Source organism: Poecilia reticulata, chromosome 21 (genome assembly GCF_904066995.2).
Source record: "Poecilia reticulata chromosome 21, P_reticulata-male-v2, whole genome shotgun sequence".
Taxonomy (NCBI): Eukaryota; Metazoa; Chordata; class Actinopteri; order Cyprinodontiformes; family Poeciliidae; genus Poecilia; species Poecilia reticulata.
Genome location: NC_088850.1, coordinates 20,709,790 through 20,729,019, shown reverse-complemented (window position 1 = coordinate 20,729,019; position 19,230 = coordinate 20,709,790). Strand labels below are relative to the sequence as shown.

At 38.7% G+C, this 19,230-nt stretch overlaps 1 long non-coding RNA gene across 1 annotated transcript in view; it reads right to left on the bottom strand.

Annotated features, from left to right (window-relative positions):
* LOC145549756 (uncharacterized) overlaps positions 1–17,603 on the bottom strand; it is a 48,696-nt gene extending 31,093 nt beyond the window's left edge. The window contains exon 1 of the long non-coding RNA XR_014085604.1: positions 16,200–17,603. This is a non-coding gene — a long non-coding RNA (uncharacterized LOC145549756). The remainder of the gene's footprint in view (positions 1–16,199) is intronic.
* Between the last annotated feature and the right edge of the window lie 1,627 nt (positions 17,604–19,230).

Below are 19,230 nucleotides of genomic sequence, written 5' to 3'. Positions count from 1 at the left end.
CAAATCCCATTTCCACCAACACCACATGGAAACAACTATTATTTTTCTGCCAGTTGTACCCTAAAGGAGGGAATTTTATTGATTTATTGTATTGCAATTATTCATGCAGTCAATGGGGAGTTGTCCTCCCCTGCTTGATATTAAATATAAGGTCAGTAGCTTATGCGCTCCAAAATCCCTTCTCTATTGAATGTCTGGTTTGATTCTCGCGAAGGTTGATGCTCCAATGACATTTTTCACGTGTAACCCTTGGGTGGACAGTTTCTCCAAATCTCTTGGTGTATTTGTGCATAGCAAATTGCTTTATCTAGTTGACATTATACATGGTCTTCCACCACAATTACTAGAGGCTTGAACCTCAAAGTTTGACCATGTGATTATCGATTTGCTGCTCGCCATCTCGCTTCATCACGGATTGAAAATGGTGGTTGAGATGTCGTTCTTGATGTAAATCCACAGGCCAATAAACGAATGTGGTCTGCTGCCAATCAAATTGCTTGCGTGCAATACCCAGCTAGGTCTGGCTGTTATCACTCTTGAGGCATTTTCAAAAAAACCTGCGAATGGAGATGAAGCTGATCAGAGATGACTGGTTAAAGTCTGTGAAGAAAGGGCTTGAATGAGACCACACTGGATTTTACGATTCTTTCAAATGACTTTTAGCATTTTGATTGTTCGATTGTTTGGTAAATGGCCTGCACTGTATGGGACTGACCATCACCAGAGTAAAGTGTCTTGACAAAGGACGCAACAATGGAAATGAACGGAACCGGCAACCCACTAATTGCGTGATGAATTCCTGCCACTGTCGCCCTCATGGAGAATCTCACCTTGTTCGCCTTTAATGCAAGAACCGCCAGTGGCTAGGAGTTTCTCCTCTGATGAACAATAGATAGAGATACAATGGTACCCCTCTGGTCATCAAGGGACATGACTTATTTCTAAACCAGAACGCTAATGTTTTTGATGCTGCGACTGCTCCTTTTCTCCAACACCTCCACCAGCAGCCAACAGCGAAGTACGTCCTGAAATGAACCCGGCATCAGGCTGATGAAGCACAGCAGTTAGCAGCGCAGCGAAAAGGTTGGCTTCTGCATTAAATTCCACGGCGTACTTGCTCTGAAGCGCCTTCTCTTCTGAGTGCAAGTGTGAAAATGTGTTGTCACGACCCATTACATCCACATTAGCAAGTTATTTCATTAGCCGGAGCACACCTGTCAAGTTTTTAATCCCACGAAGCTACGACACATTTATTTCGCCACTCAAGCTTTTCTGCGTGGGCAGGCGTCATGTCCCTCCACTTTGCTCAGACTAGAGTGACAAAGTTTTCCTCGCTGGCATTTCGCTTTGACGTTCGGCGCCAAACAAGCTGTTAAGTGGAGGAACAAGCTCGTTTTTTTTTTTTTCCTTTTTTTTTTCTGTTTTCTTCCCCCCTTTCCATTGAGTGTGTGTGCCCTTCTGCTCCTGTGCTGAAAATAAACCGACCAACAGTGAGGCATGCACAGGATTTTCATCAGAGCATTGGTGTGAAAGAAAGACTTGAAGAAGAAGAAAAGCCGCCAGACATGCTATTCAGCTGTTTCAGTTGAATAAAAAAAATAGCGTACATACAGCACTCTTCTAATAGAAAAAAAGGAGAGTGAGTTGGTGTATTTGCACTTTTCTTCCTGGGTTGTGTGACGTAACGGAACGAGGTTAGAGATGGGTCATCGACGAAGCAATGGAGGTCAGGCAAACGGCAACGACTGATAGGTGGCGGCACAGGGGGTGGGCACTGCACCCACGACTTTTAGTGTTTCTCTTGTTTTCCTGCAGCCAGGCATGCATGCCATAATGAATGCGGGCTTTCGCACACAAACACACACTCACGCAGGGCTGCAGAGAAAATAAATGCTCCACTTGCTGAAGGCTTTAAATTGCTACTGGAGATTGGAGGCACAGTTTGTTACAGTATTATGTTGATATATTAGTTCTATTAAAAAGAACCTGGCATCTGACTTCATGTTAGAGGACTCTGATAAATTAACAGCTTTTATTGCTGCCCACGGGGGACGTTTCATTTAGCTTAACAATATTCTACCTGCTGCTGTCGGCGCCTGAGGTGGTGTTTATGGGCAGCAATGACAACAATATTAATATAAAGATAGAGACCACATGATGGTTTATTAATGAACACTTCACCTGATGAGTTTTTTTAATAACTTAGTCTGAGAAACCACAAGAAATACATCATTTTCACAGTGTAAGGCAAGCCTTGATCAAACAGTAAAGCTTTGTAATGTTAAAGGGAAGGGCAAGATTTCAAAATTCAACGCTGCAACATTTGCTGTAAAAGCTTTTCCTGCAGTGACATTTACACTGCTGTGTAGGAAATTGTCTTTTATTCCTACTAATTCTAGTGGGAACATAGTGGGTGTGTGACAACAGCTTTAGAAACAAATCGACTTGATATGCTAACGCAACTCACAAGTAATGTTTTATTCAGCTGCGAGTTTAAACGGATGCAAAATGTGGGTAAAATATGAAGGGGACGTCTTAAAACTGTTTCCAAGGATGTTCTCAGAAAGTGTTTGTGACAATAAAAAGCCATAAATTATCAGACTGCAAAGCATCTTGTAGCGTAATTTAGACTAAAAGAGTTTTTATGACTCATGAGTACAACTGGGCACATCAAATTACTAGTTATGTGTTCATAGATTTTCAGTGGAAGATCATTGCTTGCAAATTAACCACTGTTAGCATATATTATTCTTACAAATAACATATGCTAGCATATGTTATTTGTAATAATACACGGTCATATAAGTTGTACTCGTCAAAACTAAATTAGTGTGGTTGAATAGCAAACCTTCCAGTGCTTGTTCATTACCAGAGGAAGTCCTGTGTGACTATCTAAGAAAAACACACAACACCTATCGGCACAAAACATATAAGTAGATGCTCTGGGAATGGCAACTTATAGATATCTCTCCTTTATTATCCTCTTTTAGAAACACATCAAAGCTCGTTCTTTCAAGGCAGAATTTAGCCTTCTCTCTATCTTCGTGGGGTTTTTTTGTTGTAAAGACCAATTCAGTAAGGTTAGTTGAAGCTAACTTTTACGCCCCAGAACCAGGTAGTTACATTCCCATATGGCTCACCTATGTTAGCCTAGCCAGCTTTGTTATTTGAAAGTGGGATATAGCAACAACAAACCGTTTTACTGATCAACTAATTTTAGATTTTAAGGCAAAAGCACACTGACACACTAACTTATGCACCTCATTTCTTGACATTAGTAGTTTCTCCAGGCGTCTGGTTCTTTAAAATGGAACATAAGGCATCACATGCTCCCAATGTATATTACTATTTCGAATAAGAGAAATCCAATATTTATTTTACACACCTCTATAAAAACCCTGCTCAGCTCCAACTCATGTCTTTGGTTCCATGATGTTGACTTCCATCTGGTGAAAGAACCACTTGAGAGCGGTTAGTTTATCGACCATTGCTAATTACTTTATTACAGTTAGTTGGGTTAAAGGTTACCTATGGGGTGGACTTTAAGTAACGCACATCTAGACTACATTTTCAGGTATGTTGGCTCGAATCTGGGGCACTCTAATGTGTGTTTGTGTTTTGATTCTGATAGAGGTACTGTTGTTCATTTAGCTTTGACCTACCATGAAGACATTATTGACTTAAACAATATACATACCTAATAACTCAGCCATTTTGTACCTGAGTTAAAAATGTCAGACGTATAGCACTCTAGTGTATCAAAGTTGTAGCAGACCATATCTGTGGCTTGTGCTGAGTATGCTAACACTAGCTTGCTAGCACTAGCATCATCTGTTAAATAATGTGATTTTCAGATGTGTTAAAAATGCACAAGCACATTAAATAGCTCCATGTTTCAACTGCTAAATAACTTTTGCCTTTGGAGCTCCCTTAAAACATGCAAAAGTTTTAACAATCTCATAATTTGTCTTTATGAGGGAATGAAGCTGTAACTTCACACTACAACACCCTCGATTTTATTTCTAAGTTGTTAGCAGAAACCAGCTAAATTAACAAAACAAAATTCCTCACTGTCGACTCAGTGTAGGCGAAGACCTATCACAAAGCTTAATTAGTAATAAATTGTCTCCCTAAATTAAGAATCAGTCTCTTGCATTGTGAGGCCTTCCCATCAGAAAGTCGTCAGATCACTGGCTGGTTCCTTTTCCCACTCCTGCTTTTCTTTGTCTGGCTGTAATTACAGATTTCAGCAGCCGCGGTTCCCCTGGTGCTCCGAGTCTCATCAGAGTCCTCGTTCACATTTCCTCGTCAAATTAGACTGGTGTGTGATTAGATCTGGCGGAGTGGCGCTCCGTGCACTGGCTGTCAAAATCAGTCAGTATGAAGTCTGGCCTTCTCGACGTGCCCAGCTGTGTTGTTGCAACACAAAATACGTGTTTCGCCTCGTTTTAATGAGGGTTCGGCGGAGGGGGAGAAACAGAACTGAGAATAAATGCCAGGATTTGTCCACAACTCACGTTAGAACCATCAGGGGTCTGATACAGATGCTCGTGGCTTAAAATCTAAAGCAGAAAGACATGCAGCTGCTCTCTGGTTGAATTTATCCTACTATAAGAACAGGATCCTTTAACTCAGCAAGTTTATAATGACCTAATAAACTCTATTTTGCAAGCTATATTATTTTATTTTTTGTAATGGGATGCAGATTTATTTTGGCCAGCCAGGTCTGAGTTCATTGCATGATGCTGCTACACTGTATCCATAAGCTAACAGTCGTAGAGCTGAAGGCTATGCTGATAATCAGCCACACAGATTTTAATCTCTATTTAAGCAAAATGCATGGCCTGCTGGACTTCATGTAGATTTAAAAATGGGTATTGCATATAACTTTTCAGATGTTGATCAGGTGAATAAAAACACAAGGGGTGTTTTACACCTGACATTGAAATCTGCCCTGAGTCCGCAAGGCAAATTTTATAGCTCAAAAGACAAAATGCTAGGAGAGGAAAATGAAAACAACTAATGTGGGAGTCACTGTCTGTGCACATTTAGCTAGCATACATCTTCATTAGTTTAAGCATAGCTAACTTTCCCCAAAAAGAGGAGTCATCAGTGGTAGACAACTGAAAAGTTAGCTGCGCTAACACTAAATCATTAACCATAAACATTAGCTTTGCTAATGCTAATGTTTAACACCAACATAGTAAGCTAGTGCTTAGCTTTAGTAAACGCTAAATTCAACCATGTTGATAATATTCACAATGTATTAATATTACAACGTTGTACATTGCCCTCAAAAGGGTCAAATTTGTCACTGCAAACCTACATGTATGTATGAGTATTTAGAACAAATCTTTCACTTTTTGTTTCAGTTTTATAGTTGTTAAGTTTTGATAACTCTGTTGCTGATCTTGACCATAGTAGGGTCTATGGTCAGAAAGTAAACAGGACATCAATAGTTTTTAAACCGATGCATTCTAGGAACAGAACAGATATCATTTGTTGCTTCGCATTATGGGTACCGAGTACAGATAACTATCACTAACCCAAGCAGCTTTCATAACATCCACATCTCCATCACCATTTGACCACTGATGGACTCCAGGGTGTCCTAAAAATCCCCAATTCTCAAATGTAGAAAACTAAACTGAATATGGTCAATCTCAGCCTTCGTCCAAACACACATCCAACGAAAACCGACTGACTAAACAGTCAAAATGTTTTTGTAACTTTTGAACCTAAAAACATGTCTCTGAATATATAAAAATAATTTGTTTCAATGTTAGAGTCTGGCCTTAGGTTTTGTTTCTTCAAACACAAAGTGATGTATCATTTACCTTCATCTAGAAGCCACACAGTAGGGCTATGTTTTAGAAACCCATTTAAAATGCCATCTATTGATTTGATCTCTTTAACCGTGCTCGCTGTGTATCATTAATAGTCTACAGCAGGAAGCTGGCACCACTCTCAACAGAGCTCACCAGTGGCTGCATTTTTATAGTCAATATAAGTTGCTTAAACGGATGAGTCACTGTCATATTGGTGGTTTGGGGTTTGTTTTCCTGACCTATGGCTGCATTACTCAACGATAAACACTGGAGGTGTCTTAACTGAAAAATCCATAGACTGATGACTCGCTTTTGTTGGGTTGGATATGTAAATTTATCTGTTTGCCTCTTGTATCAAGGCAGTTTTAACCAAATGAAGGATCAGCTCTAAACTGTTTTACATCATTCTTAATTTGGCTGATTGGTTTTTAATAATAAACATTGTTTGTGAGTCATCTTGTAAGTTACAGTAGCTGGATTTCCACTGACCATATAATTGTGCAATTTGACATTTCGAAAATAAATTTGCTTAATGGAAACATACTAATTTCGAAAAAAAACAAAAACTCTTATTTCAGCAAAAGGTTTTGCTGGTAGGATGAAGTGGGTTTCTTGTCTATATAAAATTGGTTTATTTCACAAAACTGCAGTAGAAAACACTTTTTTTGCATCACGCAATCAACATCTGAACGTCGCCACTGGTACAAACTACGAAGACGATAACGATGGGAAGTGGTAGGATGATGGAGCGGCATGTTTTTAATGACTTATGTGACCGAACTAATTCACATGGAATTTTTTTGTTTCTTATTCAATGGAAACAATGCAATTGCGAAATTGTGTTTTCGCATTTTCGGGAAACACTTGAGGAACATTGACAAAGTTTTGCGCATATTTGTAATGTAAAATGCAACTACAGAACAAGCCATTTGAAGTATTGAATCTTAGTCTTAGAAGAAAATCATTACTATGATTACAGGCTAAAGCACGAGGATGTCAGCAGCTTGGTCTGAAAGGCATCACGTCACTGAGTCTTCATCTTTGTTTCATAACCATGCGGACGTAGCCAGCAGCAGCTGAGCTCTTCCACCCTCCACCGACCGTCCTGCCAGTTTCCCTCACTGTGCAGCTTTAGCGCTTCATTTCCCAGACCACTTTTTCAATATGTCAGCATCATTTTCCAGGGAGTTTGATGAAGCAAATGATGCCACTGCGCAGCTCATTACAATGGGCCACGTAGAGGAATTGGTCGGCTTGATTAGAAACAAACGGCAGGAACGTTTCCATCTTCTAGTTTGGACGGCTAATCCTTTCAGATAAAATGCACCAAACTATTTCTACTTCCCAATTCTGTGGAACATAAATATGATGGGACATACATGCCTCTTTTGTTTAGCCGTTCTTCAAAATGGGACAAAGGAAGAAATCTGACAGATCCACCGGAGGGAAGGAAGTCGCAAGTTTAGCTCGTTGAGCTACATCCAATGTCAATAAAATCCCATCAACATCTTTTCTTTGCCAGGAACAGCCTGCTGGTCAACTGTTCTCCACCTAATGATGAACTTGTGTTGTAGAATGAAGCAAATCTTAAACGTTATGCCACAGCCAATTACAATACCCAGAAAAAAATGTGACATAAAGCTCAGAAACAAGAATACTACAAAAAAGATGACTAGACGGATTTAAGCCAGCTGAAAAGTACAATTACCTCTGAATCTAATTCAATACATTAAAAGCTAAAAAGTACACAAAACCACAAAACAGTTTCAAACTGAAAAAAAACAAAAGTTTCAAGGATCATCTTTAGGACAAAGCAATATATTAGTGGTAACTGACCATCTACATATTCACAGGAGAGTTAAGTTTAATTACACAGTGGACTGATTTAGTTCCTCCTGGTAACATTGTTCACTATAGTAGCAAAAGTATTGTTTGACTATAAAACACTAACCTCTGAACATGATAACATCTGCTAATAAAGTCATATTCAATAAATTGGAACATCGGTTCTGATGAGGCCTGTGGATCAGATTGAAATTACTTTTTGAAAAAGTAATTTCAAGCATATTAACATTTCATTAAGCACACATTTTATTATAATTTATGCTTTTTATTGGTCTGATGTAATATTCTAATCTTTAATGTTGAGTTTTCATTAGCTATAAGCAGAAAAATCATCATAATTAACATAATTAAAGGCTTAGAAACATCAGTCTGTGAGTAAATAATCTATATTATGTGTTTCACTTAGAAATGTGAGCCATCTCTGAGGATTCATCATCTCCTTAATACAAGAAAACTGCTAACTTTCAAATACATAAACTAGAAGTACACAGTGTACTCCAATAATAACACAATCATAGATCATAGACCCCAACTTAGCTACAGTAGCATCTGCTGTTCCTCAGCGTGGGACTCTTGCCAGTTATAATTTACTTTTTACAGTGTAGATCCAATTTAACGCAGCATGTTTAAGCCCAAGGGGACAAGATAAATTAAAAACTAGGGTCGACTCTAAGTTTTATCTCAGTCAGTATTCATGAAGGTAAAAAATAAAGTATCTATTCAGTCGATCAGGGCTGAATTAATTTGTTTGGCCCCGTTATTCTTACGCAATGTCATTATAAAACGCTACCGCTGTCAGACGTGTTGGAGTCAAGGTTATCGTCCCATGGATGTATAAACACGTTGTGAATGAGGAATGAGAACAAAATGGGGCCAAATGGACAGAAAAGATGCGATGGCAACATACACAATATGACACAATATGTATGTAAATTTTACGTTTGAGAGCCGTACTTTGTTTACAGCAAGCTGTTACGAAAACACGTTGGAAAATAACAGAAAGCTAGTAAAAACAATGCAACTAGTAAATTCTTTGAACACTTGGAAGTCACAATTATTTCCCATCAATTGCTGATAGAAACTCTCTGCAAAAAGTACAAATCTAACACCAAAGCCATCGGGGCCATATTGTGTTCATTTTACAGGAATTAGCCGTTTATTTCTTCAAACGTTGCTGTATTCCAGTCTACACACAGCAACGTATTTTTAAGACAGGCTGTTGTGCATGAAGTACACAAGCATGAATCATACTTATATAATACTGGTAAGATATGCAGAATCAATGCTGTGTTATATGAAGTGCTAATCGATTATGTAAAGAAACAAATGTAAGGCTTGTATTGATAACTAAAACTAAAAGTTCCCAGAATAGAGATTTCACATAAATCAACAAGGTCAACAAGGAAAAAAAATACTGTTCTAAGACTTGCCAAGATTTGCTTTAACTTTTAGTTTATGTAAAACACTGGTAAGTGGCAGCAAAAAGAAACACCTAAATCATGTAGGAAAGCCTGACTTTGAAATGTCTGTGTCTGAAGTCCACTGCTGAATAGCTAAGCTAACGTTAGCATGTTTACTCCCTGCTGAGTGGATGCCTTTATTTATTATAAGCAGCAACTAGAGCGGCCCAAAATACCCGACAAGACCCAAAAGCCAAAATGCAACAACAAAAAAGCCAAACGGTAGTAATGCTAAAATGTAAGTAATGCTAAAACCGCATATAAATATAAACTTTTTTTCTTTAAAAAAAAACAAAAACAAAAAAAACGGACCAAAACAGTGAATTCTAGTCCGCCAACAAACCTAGGTCTCGGTTTGGCTGAACTGAACTTTTTCTCAGTTTGAATACATTTGTGAATGTCAAGCAGACCGGAAATCAGGAAATGAACTACAGTGCAGGGCATTCTGGGTAAATACAACCAAAAATAAACGCGAGTTTAGGGCTAGCACTAGAAATGGCTTGTGGTCTTTTACCAAAGAGAAAAGCGAAATCCTACACCACTAAAATCTGACACCGCTCTAGTTTTGTTCACATTTTGCACTGTGTCTTCTTCAGAGGTTTTCATGTCATTTCCTGGAGTGGTTCTTGGTGCAGCGCCACCACAGGTGAGAAGGGAAACAAACTTTTCAAAGAGTTTTGAAAAATATAACAAAAGTTGGAATTTCGAGTCAAACCGAGTCTACTGGACTGAAAACATCCTTATTTAACCACAATTTTTCTGGAAAATCCCTTGAGATGAAATAGTTTTATTGAGGGAGACTTGACCAAAAGCCACACTGGTGTACAGCATAGCACAAAATAAATGTTTAAAAAAGTACACAGACCTACGATTAAATCATTATAAAATAGACTCAATTCCAAGCATTCACAATGATGCTCCTCTATCTGAGAACCTGTGCTTTAGAAGCACTGCAGAGTATCAGCTTTTTCCTCTCTGCTGCCTTCGGTTCCAGCTGCAGTAACCCGAGCAGGGAGCAGCTGTATTGGTACCCTGAGAGATTCTTCATTTTCCAGTCTTGTCTGCTTAGTTCAGCAATCTTACAACTGGTGTACAGCTCTGGTGCCTGATCAGTGAGGAGAGAGACGCTGCGAGAGCAAATGTGCCCCTTAAATAAGATCTGTGAACTGGTTGCCTCGTCCCACAGATTCCTCACACATTTTTCCATTTTCATTTCTGCGTCCAGCAGTGTTGACGTTATACTGTGCTAATTCTGTTTCTTATGTTTGTGCCTGTATTTCGTAAAGCGCAAATACAGGCACAAACATATAAAGATTTTAGATATGATTTTATTGATAATTTCAGAAATTGTGGATTAATTATGTTGTTTTTTTTATTTTCTTTATATATAAAGAGTTCTAGGGGAGATGTAAAATATGACTTTTATTGTCAGAATGGGCCATGAATCTCTTCCATGTTGAATTTTTACTGGAATCTAATATAATTTCCTTCACAATCGAAACACCCACAGATGGCTTTTATGGGGTAATGTTCAGTGGAGCAGACCGGAATGTCAAGAACTGCACAATTCTTGTCAAGATATTCTTTTCTTCCCGCTCAGCAGCCTTTGGAGAAAAGATACGAGAAAACGCTGTTACAGTGAGCGCATCACATTTACCCAGCTTGCTGCTGAGATGACACAGGCTTCAGGCTTGATGATCATGATGCATTCAAAAAGTGTACTTGAGGATAATATGTTTGCACTCCACTTCATCCTGTTAGAGAAATGGCAACAGAGAGGTCTGCCAGTAGCATAAATAAACTAAATGTTAATGCCTCCCACCAGCATGTGCAAATCATGGCAAGCTGTCCTGCCTTTCTTGATGTTTTAGTGATGAAAGATGGAGAAAAATGAAAAATAAAAACAATTGATGTGGCACATAACAAAACGTTACATTTAATGTCATAGACAAGCGCAAATATCGCCATTTTCCTTGCAAATATTTCTAAATCAACGTCACAAAATCTGTGATTCTGGCAAAAAAAATTTAAAATAAAAAAATATATAAATAAATAATAATTTTATATTTTATTTTATAATTTTATATTATGATTTGATTAGTTTTTTGTTTTAAAAAACACACACACACACACACACACACACACACACACACATATACAGTATATATATATGTAATGTTATTTATAACTACTGGCATTTAGCAGCACATCCAATGTAGAAGTAGTGAAACAGCCCTACGATTGAGCAATCTCGTTGCTTATTTTTTATTACAAAATAATAAAAAATAAGCAACTGTCTGGTGAAAAAGTAATAAAGTGTAAACATGATTTTAACCTTTAGTATACTTTTTTATTTTTTTAGGTCAGGCCATTCCCTCCACTTTTGTCCCTCCTCCTGACTTTCATTTGCTTGGCTTTTCTCCTTTTACCAGTGGTAAGATATTCACTACTCTCAGCTATTCCACATAAACTAAGCTGCCATTTAAAAGCAATTAGATCAGAATATATAGATGCAAGTGAAAAGAACAGAGTTGAAACTTGAAAATATCCGAATGCTTTAACATTCCTTTGACACAAGACCTCAAATTTTGACATACAATAGTGTGGTATATTCAGTCACATTTTATTTAGCTTAGCTATATTCCCAAACACGTCAGGTTTAATTTGTTCGCTTCGCATTTGCCGGGAGAAATCACACAGAGCAGCACGTATTTACCCCGTCTGTTCGTATGAGCGTCTCTGTCGGTCGTGTTTGACTTGGACGTGCATGAAATGCATTTCTGCTAAGCGATGAGTCGTCGTACCGGCCTGCTGCATTTTCCCTTTTTTTTATTGCAGCGTAACAGTAGAAAGGAGACGAGCAAAGTGCCAACCACAGCACTACGGGATCAGATGAAATGTTGGCTGGAGAAAGAACAGCTTCTGCCAGGAGCTGTGTGAACACGGACCGCTGGGATTTCATGCTTTGTGTGTAAAACAGACGGCAGGCATGAGGTTAACCCAGAAATCCTTGCATGCCGCGTGAACACCTGCTGACTTAAAGCTTGCAATCAGGCCATCCTAACCCGGCGAAGGCATTTCTGCATTCATAACATATGCGGTCTGGAAGGTTGCGTGTGCACATTTGTATTTATTTTCATCATTCAGAGATGGAAAAATACCTTCCTCCTATTTGCATGTAGCTGGGCACCTTTAAATCCAGTCTGCTCCACTGAACACTGCAGGGTTTACATAAGAACAATAAAACACGGCACCGTTCTCAAAACAGCGAGGTTCATCACTAGATCTTTAACATTCAAAGTATTTCTTAGCTATTGCTCAAAGAAAACTGAAATTGAGATAAAATACAGTTTTTGAACGTTTTAAATACTGCAAAAGTCTTTCACAAAACTTTTAGCCACATTTTTGCAATATGAAATCAGCTGCAAATTGAATTTCTGCATGTAGTTTTTGTGCAATCATTGGTGTTTGTTCTGTAGTGTACTAATAGTACTAACAGATCCATTCACTACTTTTCTGGAAGAATTTATCTCCTGTTTAACAATAAAAGATATCGCATTAGGGCATGAAGTTATGCAAATGTTTGTTCATCCATTATTATTTGTATATTATTTTTTGAAATCTGAAGTAATCCTGTGATTGCATAATCAAAATACATGCACAGAATTTAATATTTCTTCAATTATATCTAAATTATGCATAATACTTCTGAATACTAGTATCCACTGACCTGGTGTCACTCCAAAGCTACAAACCCAAAATTAGAAATAACTTTTAGAATGTGTCTCATACTGTATCTATTTTAATCATATGTAGAATATATGTAAGCCTAAATGTATTTTTATTGCTCAATCTAGTTTAGAGTTAACATTATTTCATAGATGTGTTCCAGAAAGGTAAAGTCTTGTTTACTGCTCATATGAAAGTAACCCCAGAGAGGACAGGCACATGGTCTGAGTGGCGCTTTAAGTTTGCAGAGTAAATGTAATTCAAGGCTTGGGTCAACTTGCTTTGAATACATTTTTACTCTGTAGAGAAAAGAAAAAAGTAATTAGGAAAAGCACTATATTCTAAAAGTGTCATTTCTAATACAGACTAAGAAAATCTTTTCCAATTTAGTGCTGGAGTTTATTCGTTTTTGCCTCTGTACACCACCCGGGTTCATTTACCAGTTTCAGGACCCGACCAGAACCCCTCAGTGTAAATTACCTTGAGGAATTATGAGATTTGGTTCTATATAAAAAAAAGGCTTTAATGCTGAAAAATGATTAAATGTTACAAGCCAAACATGTCATACAAATGGAACAGATACACAAAAACGTGGTTACGTAAGCCGCAGCGTGTGCGTGTAAGCAGATAAAAGAGGATAGAAGTGATAGAGGAAAACACAGAATCCATAACATTAGGCTCTATTTGACTATGCTGGTGTAGCATCAGTTTGTCACTGGAGAGAGATGGAAATAAAAAAGCCGCCTTGCTGGTGCAATATATGATGACCTTTAGCTTAATCAAGCATTTAGGAAGAAGAAGGCAAGTAAAGGATTGGGGTTTGATTAAAATAAGTGACTTTTTTTTTTACTTAAGCTAGAGTTACATAATAGCTCCAGCAACGTCTTATAATTGCAACATTATAAGACTTTGGTGACAAATGTTGGCTTTTTCCTATTGGGATCCATGGAAAAATCTGCAGAGCTACATTAAAAACTATCATTTATACTGACTTATTGAGCTGTTTTGATGCTACAAGACTGCAACTGTAAAGATTGACTGATATTTTCTTAACCTACACAGATGGTGCAAAAAACAGGGCACTTGGTGGATCCATTGCTAGAACACACACACCATGTGTAGACGTTCTAGCCTTTGATGTGGTTGTCCTGGGAAATCTCGCAAAACCTCTTGAGACCAAACAGACACCATCTTTTCTCGAATAACAGCAGCAAAGCATGACTTCTAGAGGAATTTCTTTTGGACACGTCACCTCATAGTACAAGCACATTTGTCTAAAACTAATAAAACATCAGCAAAAATACTTCATACCAACTGTCAGGGGATTCATGATTTGGGGTTGGTATTCAGCCAGGAGACTTTGGCACTTCGCTGCACTTGACAATGAAATTAAACAACAGATGAATTCTATTACAAATCATAGGGATTTATCGTGCAAGTCATCAGTAATAGCTAATAAACAGTTCCTAAAAATTGGGTCGCTTCCTGTCTCTTTGTCCACCTCCTATACTTTCTGCTCACCTGTCCAGAAATCAGGTAAGCAGAATAACATCTCTCGATCTCTTTGTCGTTTATCATCTTGTCTGACAAGCGACAAGCTCAGCAGTTCTCTCAGAACCAACATGGCATCCGTCTTCATCTATGGGCCCTCAGCAGAGTGAAGCCCTGAAGGAGAGACACTTTAAACGGAGTGACCAGACTGCTCTGAGTGGCAAAGTGGCAGCTGAAACACAAACCTGGAGGCAGGCTCCAGCCAGTCCTTATCTCCAACACTCCTGAGACTGAGCATTTCCATGCTGCAGCAGCAGAACTTCATTAAACTTTCATCGGGTCTTGGAGCAAGCTCAACGGGAGCTTTAAGCTGCCCACACACAGCATGTGCCAGCTACACACTTTTCTTCGTTCTCTCCACTTTTCCTGACTCCGTCTTTCCTGCTTATACCCAGCTACATTTAGGGTCACTGAAATTTAGCTATAAGCCGAGTTCAACAGAAGACATCATTCATTTATAGGTACGTCTTCTGTGTTTGACTTGCTGATAATTGTCTGGAGAGTCCCGTATAGGAAAGGCAGGAGACACACACCTATTTTCACACTGCAAGCTGTTGGAGTAGACGAACTTGAATAATCTATGTGGGAATGATCAAAACGTTAATTTCCTGCTCAACCTGTCAGTTCAGACGAACGGCCATGTGTTGGTAGTTTTGCAGTAGCGATGGTTTCTCTCCATTTTTTGATATTAGTTGAAATGGTATGTGTTCCTAAGTCTGCTTGGTCATGATACCATTTGTTCACCAACATTGGTGATTCGTGCACGAATGGTGTCCTGCACATTTTTATACAGCTCTGGAAAAAATCAAGTTTTAGTCTATGTATATGTTTGAATAAAATTAACATTGTTTTATTATTCCGTGAACTACTGACATCTCCAAGCAAAAATGTAGTATTTATTTGCAGAAAATGAGAAATGGTCAAAAAAACGAAAAAGATGCAGTTCTTTCAGACATCAAATAATTCAAAGAAAACAAGTTCATGTTAATTTAGAAACAACAATACTAATGTTTTAACTCAGGAAGAGTTCAGAAATCAATATTTGGTGGAACAACCAGGAGGTTTTCAATGGGGTTCAGTAAAGTGATCTCTTAATTTTTTCCAGCGCTCTATATATCTTTTTTTTTTTTTACCATGCCAACTTGGTGCTCTTGGTGACCCCCTGGTGGTGTGGAGGCCCTTAGCAGCTGCTTAACTCGCATATGCCTTAGGTCAGCTCTGGGTAAAGCATCTGTTTGTTTGATTTTATTTTGGAGTCCAGAAAGCATGTCACACTTTTCTGACTTTTATCTATAAATAAATAAAAATCAATGACTATTTTTTTTCTTCCACCTTTTACATTGTGTTGGTCTATCACAGGAAATCTGATAATAATACATAATGCAATGTCATAATGTGAAAAGCTTTTTAGAAATACCTTTACAAAGCATTTTAGAAACCACTCAGAGTAGTCCTGCACAGAAACAAGCACGAAGCTTCCCCTTTGTTTACCATGTCAACAGGTGGTATTTCTTTCTTTCTTTTCTTTCTTTTGCTGAAAGCATGTCATGCCAGGGCAGATAACACATGAAAGACGGATGCGAAGAGACAAAGTGAGAGGGTGTGATGTGAGGTGGGTCGCTCGGGTTGGATGTTCGGCATGCGGCGGCCAGATAAGAGCAGCGACAGCCGAAAGACAACGGTGTCATCTCCCTCTCATGAGTGATGGCTGTGGGAGGCGAGCAGGGCAGAATGGAGGGAGAACGAAGGCTGGAGACGGGAGGTGGTGTGGCACATGGCCTGTTACCATGGCAATGAGCTCCTCGTCGACCTGCCGAACGTAATTTAGCCGGTTTTTCCTCCGGTTCTGACGTTAAGATTCCTCTCCCTTCACTTCCGCCGCCTCTGCCTCACGCGCGTGGCGAAGTGGGTTTATCCAACCGCATAATAGCGGCGATACTTCAAGATCTGCTGTTTGCTTGAACGCTGACACGGGAGATAATGCTTAGTCACGGCGCTCATTTATATTCACACTGCTGTAACTTATGCTCCGGAGATCCCGGGCTGTTGGGAGGAACACGATTCGCTGCTGTTAAAAACGTGCTGACACGAATCCCGTTGCATAATGGGGCTTGATGCGCCTGTGGCTGGGACTTATGGCGGTGAAAAATTGATGCTGATGTTGGGGAGATGAAAGACAACTACAGCTAGTGAACGACGAGTGGAGAGAGAAACTATAAGCAGAACGGCAGACTATAAAGCAAAGTCGCAGAAAATGTATAGCCTTGAATTCTCCAGTCTTGTCAAATCATGCATCTACTACTGACAGGAAAAAAAACAAAAAAAAAAACGTCAATCAGTTAAACATTTCTGGTTCTTTCACCGAGCAAGTGAACACGCCTGTTAATTTATCATTTAGAAATTTGAAAAAGGCATGAACTTTGCCTTGGTCCAAACTTTAGACACGATCCTTTCCGTCTGACTGATCATTGCAGTGTCGTGACATGAACACCCGATTTATCAAGTGTCAAGCAGTTGGTTCACTAAACACAGTAAAAGTTCAAATGAAATGAACTATTCGGTGATGCAGGATTTTACCAGGGTGTTTCCCAAGCTTTTCGAAAAGCTGGGGAACATAAATAACAAATACAAGAAGAATTTTTCATCGTCAACTGAATGTCTGGGCCAAAAATCATGGTTTCACTCTCCATTTTAAAGAGTGCTCAAGTTCTCGTCAAATGCAAGTTTATGAACCAGCAAAATGTTGAAATTTATATCAGTTTGATGGCACAAATTTTCAAATAGAATAATAACCTCCCCTGCTGGATGCGTTTTGTAGATTGGTTTTCATTTGTGGCAGGTGCTCCGCCAGAAATCTTGGGCCCCCTGACAAAAAATGTGTTTGGGGCCCCCCATGCAGCTGCTGTTACAATTTTTTGAGTCTATTTGACCCATAAAAAGCATCACAATTTTAAAGGCTTGTCTCTGCCTTGCTTTCTTTGGTTCAATACTGATAATAAGCACAATATTTACTTCTAATGAATTTAACATCCAACAGTCCACATCCAGTATGCAAGTAGGTTGCTTAAATTTTTGCTAATAGTTTTAGAGACTGAAATGTCTCTCCCCATTAGCAACAGTCAAAAGCAACGTGCAAAATACACATAAACCAATCAAGACTTCTCAAAATGCTATGTAGTTGCATTTTATTCAAGCTGCAGTTAGGGTTGCCACCTTTCAGAAATCAAACTAAGGGACGCCCAACAAAATTGTTCTCCAATCAGAGTAGCAAACCTTCAACATGTTTATACTTGAGTAGATTTATTTAAGCTTTAAGGAAGTAGGTGTAAAATGTATTTGGTAAAAATCTACTCAAGTACTGAGTAATTGATCATAACACCTGATTTAATATTCAAAATGTGTCCTCAGACAACCGAAAATATAAAAGTTAAGTGAACATTCTGGTATTAAAAATAGTATCACCAAAATATTTATACAAATAAGGAGTTAGGTTTGGAGGCTGGTTCTAGACCAAATGTACCATGAGGGTCAGTGTAGTCAGTGTTTTTTTGTGGGGAGCACTTAAAAAAGAATGAAACAAACAAACAAAAAATGAAACAGAGCAATATATTTCATCATTTAATATTCTGAGCCAAAGAGCCACTTGTGTCTCCAGATTCAGGTTGCAGATCCTGATCTAGACGATGCAAATGGAAAATGTGATCCTATCTCAATACAGCAGCTAAAAGTGCAGAATTCACATTTTTTATTACTGGCAATTGTGAAAGTAAAATTGTGAAGGTTAAAAATATCTACCACTCAGTTTCAAAAAAATACATTTATTTAGTATAATTTCTTCGGTTCCCCTGTTGGGGAAAAAAAGTTCTGTACTGTATCAACCTCAGGAGATGATTGCAAGATAAAGAGACGTGAACAGATCTGCAGTTCCTCTCCTGATCCATTCTGTCTGATATCAGTCACATGACACAGCAGCACACGGCACCACGATGGACACATTTTTTAAATAATTGCCTGTTTAGCCTGGAATCAGACATTGTTCAGCCTGGAATGTGCTTCTCTTCATTCACGTCTGTATTTCTGCCAGAGTTCTTACTTCTAAGGACGGTGGAGTTTTGGGTCGAGAACATTTTAAAAGACGCAGGTTGATAGCAACCCACCACGCCTGCGTAGTGGGTCCCCGAACCTTCCGGTTCGGGGAGTCCTTTATCTCCCGCCACCATAATTTAGCTGACATTAATATTTCCTGCGTTTTATTTTGGTCATTATTGTTTCACTCAGTGTTGATAAGTGTGTGATAGGTGTGTCTGTTGGACATTTATAAAACTACAGAACAAATCACGTCCCACATCGGTTCAATACGGGACACAACATTTATCAAATACGGGAAATTTCTGTATTTTACGGACCGGTGGCAACCCTACCCTGTGTATTTCTGACATTTTTCTTCTTTTGGCTTCATAATGTTTGATAACAAAAGTTAAAACTTCTCAATGTTTGACATTGTCTAGCAAAATGTTTTTACGTCAGGCTACAATAGAATGTTCAGTTCCAATGGTATCAAACACATCAGCAGTGATGTCATCACTCTATGATATCACAAGGGAATCTCTCTCTTGAATGTAGCTCACAGAGAGTGTTTTCTCAGACCTGTTCCACAGTTCTATCTCGACAGATCACTCTTCAGATCACGTTCGAAATTTATCAAAAAGAGCCAGATATCGATTTCAGATATTACACAACATTCAGAGGAGCAAGAATTTACCAGAATATCGACATGAAGCAACAACAGATTGGTTGTGAACATGAAGCTTTTCCAA